Below are 12,914 nucleotides of genomic sequence, written 5' to 3'. Positions count from 1 at the left end.
ATGTGGACATTCAGAGATGAAAGCCACTTCACCTTGGCTTGATGTATTTTCTCTTTAAGTTCTGGGCACAGGTAAAAGGTCCTCTTGCTTTTCAAAAACCCAAGATGGGTTATACAATGTGGGAAACACAGTCTGTTTTGATTGATTTTAAAGAGCAGGGTGAATGTGGCCTTTTTCCATTGAGCTGATGACTTTATATTGTAAACCTTCACAGATTTCTTGGGTTAAGTAAACCATCAGGTTTCAAGGGATGCTGTTTGGAGAGGCACTGTGTGGTAATGAACATTGCTCAGGTTATTTTCTGGATCAAGAGCAAGGATGCAGTGATGGGTTTTAATTGGCTTTTGCCTTTTAACTGCTAAGATGCCACTCGCTAATCCCGTGTGTAGAGAACAGTTCAGCCTGGTTAAGCCTTATGAGAGAGATGAATGCTTTATCTACTTAAACAGCAAAGCAAGAAACAAAGTGGTCGGAAATTATGTATGGTTCACATTTGATACAATTAAAAAAATCTCTACTGTCTTCTGGGTTATTTTGTAAACATGTAATTTATTTGATGAGATTCAAATCTAAGCTTACCTCTTTTTGTCTAAGGTTTTCCTTATGATTTTTAATTATTTCCATCCTAAGATTAAGGGTATAACCAAGAATATTCTAGAAGTGCTTTTTCTCTTTAACCTTAATTTTTTAATAGCACCACATGTAGTATAAAATACAGCAAAAAGTAATCCTTCTCTTTTTCTTTTCCTTTTGTGATCCAGAGTTCACCTCCCTAGGAGTAAATCCATTTTGCAAGTATTTTTCAATCTAATATTTGTTTTATTTTTGGAAACGATGAGTGAGCCACTAGCATGGTTAAGACTAAATTAAAATAGAAAAAAAATTAGAGTATTCTTTGGGGTTTAATAGGTACATTTATCGATTCTTTTAGCTAAGATATAATATGATTACAGAAAAAAATACCAGATTTCCTCAGTAGCATATGGCCAAATTTGATAAAATCAAACAAGCATATTTAAAAAAAAACACAAACCTCCTGTTATTTACACTGTTTCTCACATGTATTAGAATAATTCCTATCTTAGTAAGCAGAATATTCTGAGCATCCTTAAATTTGGGGGACAAAAGTGAGGCTCATAGGAACTTATATCCAGATTATATAAAGAACACTTGCAGTAAAAAAACAAAAAGGCAAATAACCCAATTAAAAATGAGCAAAGGATCTGAATAGACATTTCTCCAAAAAAGATATACAAAAGGCCAATAAACCCATGGAAAGATGCTCAACATCATTACTCATTAGGGGGATGCAAATCAAAACCACAATGAGATACCACTTCACACCCACTAGGCCGGCTATAATAAAAAAGACAGATGATAAAGTGTTGGGGTGGATGTGAAGAAGTGAGAGCCCTCTTACATTGCTGATGGGCACGTAAAATGATGCAGCTACTTTGGAAAACAGTTTTGTGTATCTTCAAAACCATATGACCCAACAACTCCACTCCTTGGTATATATGTAAGGAAAATGAAAACATATGCCTACACAAAAACTTGAACATGAATGTTCACAGCAGCATTACTCATAATAGCCAACATGTGAAAATAATCCAAATGTCCACCAACTGATGAATGGATAAATAATTCATACGATGGAATATTATTTCGCAATAAAAAATAACAGCACTGATATACGCAACAACATGTGTGAATCGTGAAAACACGGTAAGTGAAAGAAGCTGGTCGTAAAGGACCACATGTGGTATGATTCCATTTAGGTGAAAGGTACAGAAGAGGCAAATCTATAAGATAGAAGGAGGTTAGTGGCTGCCAGGGGCAGGGGTGAGGGGGCAATAGGGAGTGACTACTATTGGGTGTGGCGTTTCTTTTTAAAGCATTGAAAACATTCTAAATTTAGGTTCTGGTGACAGTTACATAACTTTGTGAATATACTAAACTCACAAAACTGTATACTGTAAATGGGTGAATTTTGTAGTATGTGAAATGTATATTAATAAAGTTTTAAAAAAGTTTCATGAGGTACCTAAGGGTCATGATTCTTTTTTTTTATATTGAAGTATAGTTGTTTTACAATGTTGTACCAACCTCTGCTGTACAGCAAAGTGACTCAGTTATACACATATACACATTCTTTTTTATAGTCTTTTCCATTATGTTTTATCACAGGATATTGAATATAATTCCCTGTGCTATGTATTAGGACCTTGCTGTTTATCCATTCTAAATGTAATAGTTTGCATCTACCAACCCCAAACTCCCAGTCCATCCCTCTCCCTCCCCCCCTCCCCTTTGGCAGCCACAAGTCTGTTCTCTATGTCTATGAGTCTGTTTCTGTTTGGTAGATAAGTTCATTTGTGTCATATTTTAGATTCCACATATAAGCGATATATGATATTTGTCTCTGTCTGACTTCATTTAGTATGATAATCTCTAGGTCCATCCATATTGCTGCAAATAGCATTATTTCATTCTTTTTATGGCTGAGTAATATTGCATTGTGTGTGTGTATACATACATACATACATAATACACATATATACCCACCACATCTTCTTTATCCATTCATCTGTCAGTGGACACTTAGGTTGCTTCCATGTCCTGGCTATTGTAAATAGTGCTGCTGTGAACATTGTTGCATGCATCTTTTCGAACTGAGTTTTTGTCTTTCCTGGATATATGCCCAGGAGAGGGACTGCTGAATCATATGTACCACATAACTCTACTTTTAGCTTTGTAAAGAACCTCCATACTGCTCTCCATAGTGGCTGCACCAACGGATATTCCCACCAAGGGTCATGATTCTAAACTGGATCTCTCAGTACATAGTATTAGAAATATCAGAAATGGGATGGAATAGATATTTTTAGGTTACATACATTTTAGAATTATCCGTTTTGAATAAACCCCCGATTTATTTGCCGGTCATTCAGAAAACATCTTCTTTTCCCTAATAGAGAAAATAATTCTAGTTGACCTGACATGAGAGAGTTGGGCTCTGCGATTTCAAGGCCTGAGGTGGAGAGATGCTGCGTGCAGGCTGGGGAAGCCTGACCATCTGCAGTGTCACAGGGCCAGTGCTGCTGAAGTACGAGCAGAGGTAAGGGGACCTTTATCCTGGAGGATGCTTTGCCTAGAAGGTGCAAATGGCTGGCCCACAGACCCAGTCTGGCTGGGAGAAGTGTGTTTTGGGCCCAAGGAGATTTTTTTTAATTTGAATGATTGCTAAATTAAGAAACAGGAAATTCCTACCAAACCCAGTTTTCCACAGCTTCTTATGAGAAACGAGAAGAGCAGGCAACTCTGAGCCCACATTTCTGAGTAGCGATGAGGTTGCGGCATGTCCTTTCTGGTTCCCCAGGGTCCCCACTGCTCTCTTCGGCGTCACACCTGGCCTCTTCTACCCATCTGCACCACCTCTGCCTGGCCCCTCTGTGTATGTGTCAGCCCAACATCCCTACTCCGCTGATGGGGGGACTAAGGCCCGAGGAGGCACAGTAATTCGCCCAAGGTCACACTGCAGTTGAATAGAGCTGGGATATAAACTTTGTTTTCCAATTAAACACTTTTTCTATGGTCATCTGTGATTAAATTTTAGAAATTTGCCACTGCAGAAGTGGAGGGAGCTGAGGCCAAGGTACCTAGGAGCTTGAAAATCATCATATAAACCAGCAAAAACAAATGCAGGATTTGAGAATAATAAACATTTGAGAATACTAATAAAGATTTGAGAATAATAATAAACAAATGCAGGATTTGAGGATAAATGAGAATAATAATACCAAACATGCAGGATTGTTGTGAGCTTGATATGAGCTGTGGAGATCTTTTGTTTGAGAAGAGTTATGATGGCCAGAAAGGTTTGAGGAAAAGTAAGTAGGTAAAGTATGCTTTATAAGCCACATATCTATCTTTCTCAAAAAGTTAAAAGAGTTACAATATGAGCCGGCAATCTCATTTCTGTTCCCCCAGTCTTATGGGCTGGAATGTGTGCCTCCCCCAACCCTCCATTTATATCTTGAACTCTTAACCCCCAGTACTTCAGAATGTGTCTGTATTTGGACATAGGCTCTTTAAAGAGGTGATTAAGGTTAAGTGAGATCATTGGGGTGGCTCTAATCCAATATGACTGGTGTCCTTATAAGAACGGGAGGAGATTAGGACACAGACACACAGAGAAAAGACCATGTGAAGATAGCGGGAGAAGACGGCGGTCTACAAGTCAAGCAGAGAGGCCTCAGAGTAAACCAACCTTGCTGACACAGTGATCTCAGACCTCTAGCCTCCAGAACTGTGAGAAAATACATTTCTGTTGTTCAAGCCACTCAGTCTGTGGTACTTTGTTATGGTAACCCTAAAACGAATATACCCATGTTCACAGCAGCATTTTTCACAGTAGCCTATAGGTGGTATCATTCCACCTACTTCCTCATGTAAGTAGTCAAATTCACAGAGATAAGAAAGTAGAAGGGTGGTTGCCGGGGCTGAGGGGAGGGAGGAAATGGGGAGTTGTTTAATGGGTACAGAGTTTCAGTTTTGCAAGATGAAAAGGTTCTGGAGATTGGTTGCACAACAATGTGAACGTACTTAACACTGTTGAACTGCACCCTTAAAAATGGTTAAGATGGTAAATTTTACGTTATGTATATTTTACCACAGTTTAAAAAAGTAATTAATATTCATTATTAAAAATAATAAACATCTAATAGTTCACAAGAACAACAAAGCTATTTAAGCTTCCAATGTTTTAATACTTAAACCAAAGTGACATATAAATATATAGCTCTATATAAATAATCAGGCATTTATAAAGTCCCATTAAATGCACTCAGAATAATCTGACATTATATACAATGGAATGTTGCTCAGCCATAAAAAGAAACAAAATTGAGTTATTTGTAGTGAGGTGGATGGAGCTGGAGTCTGTCATACAGAGTGAAGTAAGTCAGAAGGAGAAAAACAAATACCGTATGCCAACACATATATATGGAATTTAAGAAAAAAAAATGTCATGAAGAGCCTAGGGTTAGGAGGGGAATAAAGACACAGACCTACTAGAGCATGGACTTGAGGATATGGGGAGGGGGAAGGGTGAGCTGTGACAAAGCGAGAGAGTGGCATGGACATATATACACTACCAAACACAGGGTGGATAGCTAGCGGGAAGCAGCCGCATGGTGCAGGGAGACCAGCTAGGTGGTTTGTGACCGCCTGGAGGGGTGGGATAGGGAGGGTGGGAGGGAGGGAGACGCAAGAGGGAAGAGATATGGGGATATATGTATATGTATAACTGATTCACTTTGTTGTAAAGCAGAAACTAACACACCATTGTAAAGCAATTATACTCCAATAAAGATGTTAAAAAAATAGCAAAAGCTATATAACCAATTGATTAATCTTTTAAAAATATTTGTTATCTTCATTATTCAGTATGTACTGAGTGAGATCAGAGTACAGAACTGGCATTTTACTTCCCTAAAACTCTTAGATTAGGTCCTACCTACTGCCCAAGAAAGAATGAGAATACACCCTAGGGAAACGGATACCTGAGCAGATAAGGCATTCCAGGCAGAGCATGAACTTTGGAATCAGATGACTGGCTTTGAATTCTGGCTCTTCCTCTTGGCTGTGTGTGTGATACTGGATGAGTTTCTTAACCCCTCTGAACTCCAGTTTCCCACATGTAAAATGAGAATAATAATACCAAACATGCAGGATTGTTGGAGTGATGAGTGATAACGAATGTACAACACAAACAGCCATTGTTGCACATTGTATTCTAGGTGCCAGGATGCAGCAGAGATTAAAATAAACAGAGATCTCTGCCTCATGGAACTTACATAGCATTGAGGAGAACAGATAATGAGAAAAATACCTAAAACACATATTATGTTGGTCAAAAGCACCAAGGAGAAAAATAAAGCACAGAAGGGAGAGAAGTGAGTGAGTGGCATAGACCATTTCCAGGCAGCATACTTTCCGGGCTCTGCCATTGGAGTTTTTGGGGTCTCAGGCATGAGTCAGACACTAGGGGACACACCCAGGTCTCCTATACTCCATGGGACACACTAGCAAGCCCTCCGAAGCCCCACTGAAGTCCCTTTCCCTGGGCTGGGACAGGCACCCACACTCCCTGACATCTCTCTCCAAAGATCACACTCAAACTGCCAACTCTTCTTGGCTTCTCTAACTTCTTTTAGGGACTGGAGGTGGTGGTCAGCTAACGGTTTTTGACCACTTCCTTTGCATGTCCTGCAGTTTCACACCTTGCTTTTGTTTTGGGTCTCTGGTGAAACTGATAGTAAAAATATTTCATTTTAACATTCTGTAATGTTATTTTTAGCAAAGAGGTTAGTAAAGGTTATACATGAAAATGATTCACATAAGGACATAAAGTATTATCTGGGCTTTAAGAACCTTTATACTATACTTTGAATGTGTATGTCATTGCTACTTAAAAAATTAATGAAGAGCAATTATTAAAAGAGTAGGGAGGTAATGTAAGAATAAACCATCCAACCTAAATAAAGGCATCCCTAGCCGACAGCAAATTCCTCCTTCTTTGAAGAGGCCCCAAGTAGAAAGGTAAGATATGTTCTAAAAGGGATTTTCGGGACTTCCCTGGTGGCGCAGTGGTTAAGAATCCGCCTGCCAGTGCAGGGGACACGTGTTCGATCTCTGGTCCGGGAAAATCCCACATGCCATGGAGCAACTAAGCCCGTGCGCCACAACTACTGAGCCTGTGCTCTACAGCCCGTGAGCCACAACTACTGAGCCCATGTGCCACAACTACTGAAGCCCGTGCGCCTAGAGCCCGTGCTCCGCAACAAGAGAAGCCACCACAATGAGAAGCCTGCGCACCTCAACGAAGAGTAGCCCCCGCTCGCCTCAACTAGAGAAAGCCCACGCACAGCAATGAAGACCCAATGCAGCCAAAAATAAATAAATTTTTTTAAAAAAGGGGATTTTCACTTAAATGTTTATGTCACTGATCAATTTCATGTTCATTTCTCTTCATTTCTGACATTGGGAAATATTCTTGCTATTGCCCTGTTTTCTTACTCACTGTTGATTTCCTGGGCACAAGCCTATTTGGAATCAATTTCTAATTTCTCCGGCTGAGAGTTTTCCAGATTCCGTTTTAGGGGTCACTTTTAAGGGAGAGCATCTCTCTTGGGTAGAATGCCTTCCAAACCCAGCGATCCAGTCAGAGGGCCTGCCATTCCTCAGCCTTGCAGCTTGGGAAGATCCATATCTAGAAGCAATTTTACGTGAATGGGTTTAAAAGTCTGGCTGGCTGCCTGGGTTCTGCACCATCAAGTTTTGCCACAGTTCCCTCAATTGAGACTGTCTGAGGGCTAATTGCACCTAATTTGCAACAAGGCGCTCAGGAAACCGTTAATCTATCTAGTTCTGTTCCTCCCTTGTAAAAGCAGAGGAACTGCCAACATTCTTCAGCTGCTCTGTGCTCTGGTCTCTGCATACATCACAAACTTGTCACAGGTAAGAGCAGTACAAGGAGGGGGAATTTTATTGTCCTCCTAGCTCCCTCTGGGAGCTGACGTTAATGGTTCTCTGATGCCACGCAGGCTTCTCTGTCATTCACAAAAATGCTCCTTTCTGTTACCAGCAACATTAGTTTGGCTTCATTGGAGAGCATTAGCCTGGCTGGACTGCTGAAAACAGACATCAGTCATTTTATAGCCTGGAACACTCTGATTTCTCTTTGCAGACCTAATGAGTGTTTTATAGCTAATTCTCGTGAAGGCATTTGCTCAGAGAACATAGGGTTTTTGTCTTTTAAAAGCACAGTTTCTGTCTTTTGAAAGTCATCCTCTCACTGCCTTAATTTCTTTTTGGTCAAAGTAACATCATAATGTATCATACAGTACAGATGACTTATGATGAAATAAACAACCTCCTGCTCTCAACTGCACCCCAGTCATCTCCCCAAAGGCGGCACCTTTCACCATTTCTCTTTTTAGCCCTTCTGGTGCTTCCCTTCATATCTTTTGATGAATCAGGGAATAAAATAGATTCTCAACCCAAGGCAGCATCTATTGATTCAATATAAAGGATGTTTGCCTACCCCTACTTCGTACTTCCTCCCAACATTTGCTATTTATATTTTATTTATTGTGTAACTGTAAATCATATACTTAATAACTTTTTCTAGTCCATCAACCACAAACCATATATCTTTAATTTCCCATATTATTTACTCTTTGTCCCTGCTTTCCTCTCTCACTCTGTATTAGATACACTTTAAAAAGATCTTTAAAAATCTTTACTTTGTCTTGGCTATTCATACTTATATTCCTTTATTCTTATCTTGTAGCTATAACCAATTTTTCCTGCTTGTCTATGGACTGATTCTAAAATTAGAAAATCAATACACAGAGTTTATATTATTATGACTATGTAAATGTTGTTAATGCCTGGCCAACAGTGTGTTAGGGTTACATTTCCCGCTCTGGACTCAAAATCATGATTGCTGGGCCATGCAAAGAAAAATGTTCCCATCATCAAGGTTAACTGGAATCTCTCTCTGTTTTTTTTTTTTTTTTAAACTTTTGCTCAAATTCCTACCACGTTTTAGTCTGCTTCATGGTTGGAGGTTTTTGCCCTTTAGAAATGGACTGAATGCCATGTGGGTAAAACCTAGGGAGCATCTGGACTAAGTGTGGAGGCCTGAATACAAGCCCTGCTTCTCGGATTATTAGTTATAACGCTGGGCAAGTCATGACCCTGAGGTCCTGGTTCCTCTTCTGAAAGTGACAACGGCAGTCCCCGTCCAGCCCACCTCCCAGGGCCATCAAGAGGACCAAGCCAGAACATGCAAGTGAAAGAAAGGCAGACAGAGGGTAATGCTCTTCTGTATAAACTACCTGCAGTATCACTATGGCTTCTACCTCCGGGACTCTGCTTGTTTCCTGGGGGTGGGGGGAGGGGGTGTTTGTTTGAGGAGGTCTGCTGGCATAGACAGATTTATCATAACACTTTGGAAAGAATTCTTTTTCTGCTAGTCTAAGTTTAGCTACCGGGACACTGACTGATGATAACAAATGTGGACGGGAAAGCTCTACTTGCATAGAAAACCGACAAGTATAGCCCAGTCTCACTTAAAGGCTACAAATACTTGTTCAGTCCTAGAGACACACTCTGTGTATGGGCAGGCCCACCCCAGCATGACTCAGGCACTTTTGATGTGATGATCAAGGCAAACCCACATGCCCCTCTTGGAAAAGCTCACCTCTGGCTGGGGTGGCTTGGGGGTGGAGGCTGCTCTAGGGTCTGGAGTTCTGAAGCCCTGGCACTGGGGTGCCTATTTGCAGCTGGGATAGTGTCGGCCTGCAGCAAGTCTCATGCCTGTGCCAGGATGAGCATCTCCTTCATGCCAAGCTCCTTGGTTGAGTGTACAGGCACATCTGCAAGACCCACCACCACCACCACGCCCCTCCCGCCAAGTATGGACCCAGAGAAGTGGGAAGCCCTTGGCCATGGTCACTGCATCCAGAATGCTTTACCGCTCACTTTCCTAACCTACCCTGCCAGACAGGAGGCTTTCAGAAGGATCTGATGCTTTCTTCCTGTCTTCTCTCCTTTTCAGCCACTTCCATGCTTTCCCACTTTGGCTGTTTTTAGACAAGGAGGCTGCCTGTTTCTAATAAAGGCAAGCAGAGCGGCAGGCTCTCTCTTTGGAATTGAGCAATGGCTGCCTTCTGGGTCTAACACTTGGGTTTAACCCTCGTCTCTCCCTGCGTAAGTGACACCTGAGGCACAAACACTGTTGTAGACAGAGCACAAAGAGTAGCACTTTGAACTGGCAGGCGAAGAGAGAGGCAAACAGTGTGCCGCCAGGTCTATTAGTTCTGGGGACCGGAAGCCACAGCTGCTGAGAGAGCTGGCAGCAACGGAGCTCCTGCGACCAGCAGCTTCAGAAGCAAGCAGAGGAAGGAGGTCAGGGCCCTCCCTCTGAGGAAAATGTGTGTACGTGTGTGGGTGGTGGCTGGAGGGAGAATGCTTTCAAAAAGGAACCCCCATCCAAGTTCAGGGAACTTTTCCACCATATATCTCTAGGAGATTTATTTTTCTTTTCAACATCCTCCCACACACATTTGGGACGAAGTGAGAGAGTGGCATGGACATATATACTACCAAATATAAAATAGATAGCTAGTGGGAAGCAGCCGCATAGCACAGGGAGATCAGCTTGGTGCTTTGTGACTACCTAGAGGGGTGGGATAGGGAGGGTGGGAGGGAGGGAGATGCAAGAGGGAAGAGATATGGGGACATATGTATATGTATAGCTGCTTCACTTCGTTATAAAGCAGAAACTAACACACCATTGTAAAGCAATTATACTCCAATAAAGATGTTAAAAAAAAAAAGTCATGAAGAACCTAGGGGTAAGATGGGAATAAAGACACAGACCTACTAGAGAATGGACTTGAGGATATGGGGAGGGGGAAGGGTAAGCTGTGACAAAGCGAGAGAGTGGCATGGACATATATACACTACCAAACGTAAAACAGATAGCTAGTGGGAAGCAGCCACATAGCACAGGGAGATCAGCTCGGTGGTTTGTGACCACCTAGAGGGGTGGGATAGGGAGGGTGGGAGGGAGATGCAAGAGGGAGGAGATATGGGGATATATGTGTATGTATTAGCTGATTCACTTTGTTATAAAGCAGAACCTAACACACCATTGTAAAGCAATTATACTCCAATAAAGATATTAAAAAAAAATAAAGCTAGCAGTCCTTATTGACGGTGATGTTTATACTGTGAGGATTGCATTACCGACATTATTTCATTTAATCACCAAAGGTCCTCCTGATAGGATGACCAAAAAAGCACATGAAAAGATGCTCAATATCACTAATCATTAGAGAAATGCAAATCAAAACTACAAAGAGGTATCACCTCACACCAGTCACTATGGCCATCATCAAAAAATCTACAAACAATAAATGCTGGAGAGAGTGTAGAGAAAAGGGAACCCTTCTACACTGTTGGTGGGAATGTAAATTGGAACAGCCACTATGGAGAACAGTATGGAGGTTCCTTAAAAAACTAAAACTAGAACTACCATACGACCCAGCAATCCCACTACTGGGCATATACCCTGAGAAAACTGTACTTTGAAAAGATACATGCACCCCAGTTTTCATTGCAGCACTATTTACAATAGCCAGGACATGGAAGCAACCTAAATGTCCATCAACAGAGGAATGGATAAAGAAGATGTGGTACATATATACAATGGACTATTAGCCATAAAAAAGAACAAAATAATGCCATTTGCAGCAACATGGATGGATTGTAATAGTGAGGTGAGGCAGACAGAGAAAGACAAATGTCATATGATATCACTTATATGTGGAATCTAAAAAAAAAAGGTACAAATAAACTTATTTACAAAACAGAAGTAGAGTCTTGGATGTAGAAAACAAACTTATGGTTACCAGGGGGATAAGGTTGGGGGAGGGATAAATTGGGAGACTGGGATTGACATATACACAGTACTATACATAAAATAGATAACTAATAAGAACCTACTGTACAGCACAGGGAAGTCTACTCAGTACTCTGTAATGGTCTATATGGGAAAAGAATCTAAAAGAAAAAAAGTGGATATATGTGTATGTGTAACTGATTCACTTTGCTGTACACCTGAAACTAACACCACACTGTAAATCAACTATGCTCCAATAAAAATTAAAAAAATAAAGATCGCCCTGTTAGGTTGGGTCTCTTCCTATTTATTTTGTACATGTGAGTTTTAAGGCTAACGTATCTAACCACAGTTAATAAATGGTGGCACTGGATTTGAACCCAGGCCTGACTCTGGAGCAATGCCACACATATTCCCTCAAGTGTCCAACCACTGCAAAAAATTCACCCTTTGCTATGTTCCTAAGATATCCCCAGCAACAATGGTTTAATTATATAAGAAGGGATATATATAAATCTGTTTCCAAATGACAAATCTATTACTATAAATAAGTCTTGATTATCTGACTTAAGACAGGCAGGAATAGATATTAGAGAACAGCAAGAGGAACTCTGATACCCCCATACACAAAAATTAATTTGAGATGGATCACAGACAAAATGTGAAAGCTAAAACTATTAAGCTTCCAGGAGAAAACAAAGGGGAATGTCTCCTTGACCTTGGGGGGTCATGACTAGGAAGGGACAGAAGGGAACTTCTGGTATGATGGGAATATTCTTTATCTCGATCTGGGTGATGGTTACTGGAGTGTACACATTTTTGTCAAAATTTATGAAACTATACGCTTAAAATTTGTGCATTTTACTGTACACAAATTATATTTTAACAATGAACTGTCTGCATGAAAAAACAGTATCTGCTTTTCTACTCACAAAACTGTAAGTCATCCATTCAAATGTACACTGAGTGCCTACTTCATCCAGGTACTGTGCAGAAAGTGAAAAATAAGTTGGTAAACAGTTCTCACATGGCTGAGTCACTGGCTTAAGGAGCTTTCAAAAAAGTTGGTGAGATGATAGATGTTAAAAAGAGGAAAATGACTATATATAGATATCATTATTATCAAATATAAACATGCAAACACCCTCAGATAAGTGGCATGCACTGAAAACAGTACTCTAGCTAGAGAAACGCACCACAAAGGCAACAGGAATTGGGACCTTTTAAATCACAGGGGACCCATGGCCTCCATGGTATGTGGAAGAATAAGCTAGAACAAGAGGCAGGGTAGCTGACTTCTGGTACTGACTTGGCACTAAGTGTGGTGTGTGTGTGCTGTATTTGGGTAAGCCGTTTAACTGCCCTGAGCCCCGGTTTCCTCCTTTGTAAAAATCAGGGCTTTGAACTCGGAAAGGTCCTTCCAGCTTTCAAAAGCTTT

At 40.8% G+C, this 12,914-nt stretch overlaps 1 protein-coding gene across 2 annotated transcripts in view; it reads right to left on the bottom strand.

The window, feature by feature from the left end:
- The window catches only part of PIP5K1B (phosphatidylinositol-4-phosphate 5-kinase type 1 beta), a 327,449-nt gene that overhangs the window by 24,415 nt on the left and 290,120 nt on the right, over positions 1 to 12,914 (bottom strand). The gene's annotated exons all lie outside the window — the stretch shown is intronic.

Source organism: Delphinapterus leucas, chromosome 6 (genome assembly GCF_059928025.1).
Source record: "Delphinapterus leucas isolate spDelLeu-1000000601 "Yukka" chromosome 6, BTC_Dleu_Yukka2, whole genome shotgun sequence".
NCBI lineage: Eukaryota > Metazoa > Chordata > Mammalia > Artiodactyla > Monodontidae > Delphinapterus > Delphinapterus leucas.
This window is presented reverse-complemented; position numbering and strand designations above follow the sequence as displayed.